Raw genomic sequence first — 7,423 nt, 5'->3', positions numbered from 1 at the left:
TTATTATGAGTACCTACGCACAATCGTAGTTTTCTGTAAGTCAAGTTGGTGAAAATTATATACTCCACTTTTCTTCAAAACAGAATTTGAATTATTTGATTGTCCTCTCCTCCCTGATTTTCCAACTCTATTCCAGATAACTCATATTTCAGCTTGTAATCAGTGGCGGAGCCACATATCTATTTGAATGTTGTCAATCGACATTCATTCATTGAAAAATTATATTGTGTATTGATCTTGGGCACATTTATGTGTTCATGTGCCTTATTTTGCCCATATTTAATAGTTGTTTTGAGAATATTTTGAAAGCATAATTGTGTGTTTTAAATGGAATGAAGAATAAGTGTGCACTAAGGAGTATGTTTAGTGAATGCAGGGAATTTGGAGAAAAGCCAGTGCTCGAAAGAAAACAATGGATAGTAGTACAAGCTGAACAGGAGAAGAAGAAAGCAAAATTGGATAATCTAGGCTGGGACGCATCCCTGGCGCGTTGCCCCATCGCTGGAACTACAGAGTACAAACATGGCCGTCCTGCAGGCGCGCCGCGCCAAAGCCTGAACAACTGAAGGTCTGGCCGGGCGAACTGCTGGCGCGCAGCGCTAGAGTGAAACTACTGAAGTTTTTTGCTGGCGCCACCAAATCCCCAGAGTTTTTCTCACTTTTTATTAAGTCTGTGTCCAACTAGGAAAATAGGGTTATTTCCCAAACCCTATAAAAAAACCCCTAAGGTTTTTGAGAAGGGGTTACACATGCTTTGAAAAGAGTTTAGAGAGGAGAACGCACGCACCTTGGGTTTTCTTTTCTTCTTCTTTCTCTTGAATATTACAGTGTTTGAAACTATGTACTTGGTGTTGTTATTGAACATGAGTAGCTAAGCGCCCTTGTTCTTGGGCTGTAGCTATGAAGTTACAACTTAATATTATGTGAATTTTGTTAATGATGGGTTGTTGTTCCTAATTACTCCTGCATTTTTTATTTTTACTATTTTAATGTTTGACCAGTATTAGAATACATACATTGTTTACCTTGAATTTGGAAGATGACAAGGAGATAGAACAAAGAATGTAGGGAACGTGTTCATGCTAGGGTAACTTATGGTGGTTCTTATACAAGATGCCAGTGACACATACTTGTATACCGCATTTGGTTAAGAAATAAGAAGATAGTTTAATGTGTTTTTATTGAGTCATGCCTATCCCTGCTCAACGATGTATTTAGGCTGTCAATAAAGATAGACAATTAGAGGTCGGAAGATCATGATTGTATTGGCAACCTTCTAAATTAGTAATTAAATAACCCACTGGAGACTTAAAGCGGAGAATATTATGCTTGACTTCCCCTGATGCTACAGCCCTGGAATTTCTAGCAATCTGATTAACCTACATAACCATTGCATTGTTTTTAATAGTAGTAATTTTTCTTATATATAAAGTTATTAGTATAATTATCTCAATCTCTTACAACACACACAATTGGGGCAGTTTGTTGAAAAGGAATAAGTAATTTTGTTAAAGTCCCTGTGGGTTCGATATCCGGATTGAAAGAGACACTTTACTACTTGTGAGTACGCATACACTTGCATATGCGTTTGGACACAATAAGTTTTTGGCGCCGTCATCGAAGACTTTAAATTCAGAAATTTGTTCTTTTTGAAGTTTCTGTATTGATTGTGCTAGTGTTGACAACTTGATCTTAGCTCTGAATTCATGCAGGTAACTCAAGCAGTACACTGGGTAGAAGCAAGAAGCTTGTAGAGCCACTATCTGAGCCTGAACGATTCTTCCATCGAGAAAGGCGAAGAGCGGCTTCTCAATATCCGTACAAAAACACAATCTGGAGGATAATCAAAAAGTGCCCAAGGTGTACCTATAGCGATGGTAGCAAGGACAGTGCGTGATGTGACAGTCCCACTCCTAGCAAATGTCACTTTCAGCATTTAGAAACCGCCGGCTGAAGGTAGATTTGAGCTGAAACAAAATATGTTGCAACTTTTGCACACTAACGGGCAGTTTATTAGTTTGCCCCATGAAGATCCTCAAGTACACATCTAGAACTTTTTGAAAATCAACAATACTTACATGCCAACTGAGGTATCTCCTGATTATGTGAAAATAACATTATTTCCCTGTTGTTGGGGGAAACAAAGTGGTGGTTAATATCGGAACCACCAAATTCCATTACTATGTGGAATGATTTGGTTCGCAAATTTCTAATTAGGTTCTTTTCTTTGGGGAAGATAACAAAATTGAGAAGTGAAATCTTGAGCTTCAAACAAAAATTCTGGAGAGAATTTATACCAAGCTTGGGACAGGTTTAAATCTTTAATCATTAGTTGTCCTCACCATCATCAAACTAATGAGGTGTTGGTCCATACCTTCATTGAGGGATTGAAATTCAACACCAAAATTATTCTTGACTCTGCCTCAAGTAGACAAGCACTGGATAAAACCTATGATGAGCTGTACATAATGCTTGATCGCATATCTCAGCAAAATTCTGAGTAAAACAAAAGGAACTCCAGGCCTGTTGTACAGAAACAAGAAGGAATGTTCAAAGTTGATTCTATAATAGTCTTGACTGCACAGATTGCATTAATGCAGAATATGATATCTACACATTTAACAAATTAGCATTGGGACAACAGAAGGCTTCAGTAAATATGCTTCAGCAGCAACCAATGTGGTGTGAGGTATGTGGAAGTAGTGAATATGAACATGTGGTAGAATATTATGGAGCTAATCCTGAGTATGTGAACTTTGTGTGTAATGCACCAAGGGGTGGGGGTAACCAAAATTATGAAAATACTTACAATCTAAATTGGAGAAACCACCCAAACTTCTCATGGGGTGGAAATCAACAAAATTAACATCCGGGGTAGACCCAATTCAGACCATAAGAAAGTAGGCAATAGTATAATGATTAAGGCCAAAGTAATCAGAGTTCGAGAAAATCCTAAAACATGAGTGTTGAGGTCATGTTGAAATAGATCATGACTGACCAAGCTAAGTTAGTGGTGGATGTTCATCAAAATCATTTCGCCACTCAGAATTTAGAAAAATAACTTGGGCAATTAGCAAGTACACAAAACTCTCACCAACAAGGTGGTTTGCTAGGTAACACTGACCTCAAGCCCAAATAAGTGAATGCCATGAGTACTTGTAGTGGTCACCTACTAACTGAATTCTCTCCCCAAACTAAGTCGATCAAGGTGAAAGGTAAAGGACAAGTTGGGGAAGTAGGTGAATCCATCTGGCCAAGCGCAGATGAAGAACTAAAAACAAAATCTTCTCCTCCATTCCCACAAAATTTAAAGAAGAAAGACGAGGAGTGTTTTGAAAAGTTTATCGACTTATTAAAGCAGGTACAAATTAACTTACCTTTGATTAATATTTTGCAGGGTATTCCTAAGTATGCCAATTATGTCAAGGATATTATAGTCAACAAGAGCAAGTTGGATGAATATGAAATAGTGGCACTTATTGAGGAGTGCAGTTCAAGAATTCTGAATAAAGTTAAGCTCCCAACCAAGCAAAAAGATCTGGGGAGTTTCACGGTATAGGTTACTATTGGCAGGTACATGAATGCAAGATGGCTATGTGACTTGGGTGTAAGTATCAAGTTGATGCCCACCTCTATGTTCAAGAAATTGGGCTTGGAGAATTTGAAGCCTACCACCATCTTATTGTAACTGGTAGATCATTCAGTGGCTAGGCCAAATAGAATCATTGAAGATGTCTTAGTCTAGGTGCGATCTCTTATTTTCCCTATGGACTTTGTCATCTTAGACTTTGAGTAGGATCCGGAGGTCCTTTTTATTTTGGGATATCCATTTTTGACAAAGGAGGGGCATTAATAGATGTAGCGGTTAGATAGTTCATAATGAGAGCTCATCACAAGGTGAAAGTATTTGATGTGTATAATGCATTGAAATTGACTACTGTATACGAAGAAATATCTACGATAACAGTGATTGATGAAGTAATGACAGAGTAATACATGGAATCAAGGAATCCTATAGAGAAAGTATTAATGGGTCAAGACATAGAGGGTGATGTGATAGTACAAGAAATTATTGGTGTGTTAGATGCTCACAATATGAGCATGTGAAAAAAATAGGTGGAACCATTGAATAAAGTATTGGGTCCTTCACCCAAACCCTCAACTGAGGAAACTCCTAAATTAGAGTTGAAACCACTTCCATTGCATCTCAGGTATGCATTTTTTGGTCCCAATGATACTTTATTGATAATCCTTTCATCTTTTTTTCCCTAAAATGTAGGTTACAGCAGCTCTGGATGTGCTTAGATGGAGAAAGAAAGCTACGGGCTGGAAAATGGTTGATCTACATGGGATTAATCTAGCCTTGTGCATGTACAAGATCTTCATGGAGGAAGGGCACAAACTAGTCGCATGACCTTAACATAGACTGAATCTGGTGATAAAGGATGTGGTGAGAAAAGAGATCATTAAGTGGTTAGATTCAGGCATCATATATCCCATGTGAGACTGCAAATGGGTGAGTCCAGTCCACTGTGTGCCTAAAAAGGGGGGTGACTGTGATTACAAATGAGAAAAATGAGCTAATCCCCACTAGAACAATCACTGGATGGGGAATTTGCATGGATTATCGTAGACTAAATGAGGCGATAAGGAAGGATCATTAGCATTTTCCTTTCATTGATCAAATGCTAGGTAGGTTCGTTGGGTAGGAGTACTATTGTTTCCTGGATGGGTATTCAGGGTATAATAAGATCTCAATTGCACCTGAGGATCAGGAAAAGACTACGTCCACTTGTCCCTATGGAACATATACCTTTAAGTGTATGCCATTCAGATAGTGCAATGCTCCTGCAACTTTTCAAAGGTGTATGATGCACATCTTTCAGGACATGGTCGAGGATTTTGTGAAGATTTTTATGGATGACTTCTCAGTCTTTGGGGAGTCTTTTGATTTGTGCTTGCGAAATTTGGACAGGGTGTTAGCAAGATGCAAAAAGATAAATCTTGTCCTAAACTAGGAAAAATGCCATTTTATAGTAAGTGAGGGGATAGTCTTGGGTCACAAAGTGTTAAAATATGGGCTGGAAGTAGACAAATCCAAGATAGAGGTGATAGAGATGCTACCTCCCTTGATTTTAGTAAAAAGAGTCTGCAGCTTCTTAGGTCATGCTGGGTTCTATAGAAGTTTCATTTAGGTTTTTTCAAAAATAGCTAGGCCCATGTGCAGTCTGTTGAAGAAAGAAGTAAAGTTCACATTCGATGAGAAATGTGGGGGGGCTTCGAGCTGTTGAAAAAGAGGCTCACGGAAGCTCCAATCTTGATTGATACCAATATGGAACTACCTTTTAAGCTTATGTGCGACACTGGTGATGTAGAAGTAAGGGCAGTCTCGGGTCAGAGAAAAGAGAAGATCTTCCACTCTATTTATTAAGCAAGTAAGACTCTTGATTCAGCTTAGGCTAACTACATGGTCACAGAAAGGAGATGTTGGTGCTGACATATATATTTGACAAGTTTCGATCCTATCTGGTAGGTACTAAAGTGATTATTTTTATTGACCATGTAGCTCTTAGGTATCTATTTAATAAACAAGATGCAAAGCCACGACTCATAAGATGGATCTTATTGCTACAAGAGTTCGATATTGAAATTAAGGATCGCAAGGGCTGTGAGAATCAAGTTGACGATCATCATTCTAAGTTAAAGAGTTCGACACATGTTGGGGAATAGATGCAGATCAAAGAGGAATTTCCAAATGATCAGTTGTTAGCTCTAGAGGTGATTGAATTGGGTAGTACACCGATATCCTCAATTACTTGGTTAGTGGAGTATTCTCACCAGATGCAACCTCACAGAAGAAGAAAATGTTGATATATGAGTCCATGCTCTACATATGGGATGAGCTTTACTTATTCAAGTAGGGTGTTGAACATATGGTAAGGAAGTGGCAAGAAATCGAGGTGCGCCAAGTATTGGATAGTTGCCACTAGTCACCATATGGTATCCATCATGGAGGGGAGCACACTGCCCATAAGGTACTTCAATCTAATTTCCTTTTGCCTACATTATTTAAAAATTTGCAGGGTATGTGAAGAACTGTGATCAATGTCAAAGGATAGCCACAATATCAAGAAGACATGAAATGTCTTTGAACAACATTATGGATGTTGAAATCTTTGATGTATGTGGTATGGAATTCATGGTTCTATTTCCATCGTCTTATAGGGAAAATATATATGAGTAGAAGTAGATTATGTGTCCAAATAGGTTGAAGCCATGGCTCTTCTCACTAGTGACTCAAAAGTAGTGAGTAAGTTCTTGAAAAAACACATTTTCACCCAGTTTGGTACTCCTAGAGCCATTATTAGTGATGGAGGAACACATTTCATAAATCAAATAGTGAAGAATCTCTTGGCTAAGTATGGAGTGAGGCATAAGATGGCTATGACTTATCATCTACAAACCAGTAGGCAGGTTGTGGTATCTAACAGAGAGGCAAAGCAGATGTTGCAAAAAATTGTGAATGCACAAAAGAAAAATGGTACTATGGGCATACAGAACTGCATAAAAAACACCCATTGGGACCTCTCCATATTAGATGATATTTGGTAAAATGTGTCACCTACCAGTTGAGTTGGAACATCAAGCCTATTGGGCAATCAAAAAGCTAAATCTCGACTTAGAGTTGGTATGATGAAAATGACTGGACTAATTGCATGAGTTAGAAGAGTTTAGGCTTCACGCCTATGAAAATGTCAAGCTCTAAAAAGAGAAAACAAAGTGATGGCATAACAAGCATATCGTTACTCATAACTTCAAACGAGGGCAAAAGGTACTCCTTTTTAACTCTAAACTTAAACTTTTTTCTAGGAAAGTTACGATCCAAGTTGAGTGGCCCTTTTGAAGTAGTGCAAATGACACCTCATGGAGCTGTGGAACTGTGGAATGCAATACAGATATTGACATTTTTGGTTTTGGGGAAAAGGGTCAAGCACTACTTTGGTAATGATGTTGACCATGAGGAGGAAGTTATAGAGCTAGAAGATGAATGATAAAAGAACTAGGTCATGTCATGATGTTAAATCAGGAACTACATGGGAGGCAACCCATAATTTGTATTACCATGTAGGCCTTAAATTTTGTAATTTTGATTTTTTTTGGTAAGGCAGACTTTAGTATTTTTGTTATTTTCTTGAAATTTTTAGGCTTAGGATGATTTTTGTATATATATATAAAAAGGTGTTGTGTCGCGACCAAAAATAAGGCACTGGGTAGGAGACAACCCATTGTGTTTGTTTGTCTGACTTTGTGTGGTGGATGGGCAGAGTGACAAGAGACAATTCGAAGCAAGAGGAAGTAGAGACGCTATATGAGGAATGAAAAATTGGAGAACTGCAGGCTGGTGCACTACTGGTACGCCGCG

General features: G+C 38.3%; 1 non-coding gene across 1 annotated transcript; it reads right to left on the bottom strand.

The window, feature by feature from the left end:
* Window positions 1–2,242: 2,242 nt before the first annotated feature.
* LOC129898072 (small nucleolar RNA R71) lies at window positions 2,243–2,350 on the bottom strand. Its single transcript, XR_008768989.1, has one exon. It is a non-coding gene; the product is annotated as a small nucleolar RNA R71 (small nucleolar RNA).
* Window positions 2,351–7,423: the final 5,073 nt, after the last annotated feature.

The sequence above is a fragment of the Solanum dulcamara genome, chromosome 7 (assembly GCF_947179165.1).
Source record: "Solanum dulcamara chromosome 7, daSolDulc1.2, whole genome shotgun sequence".
NCBI classification, from domain to species: domain Eukaryota; kingdom Viridiplantae; phylum Streptophyta; class Magnoliopsida; order Solanales; family Solanaceae; genus Solanum; species Solanum dulcamara.
The sequence above is the reverse complement of the archived record's forward strand: the minus strand, read 5'-3'. Positions and strand labels throughout refer to the sequence as shown.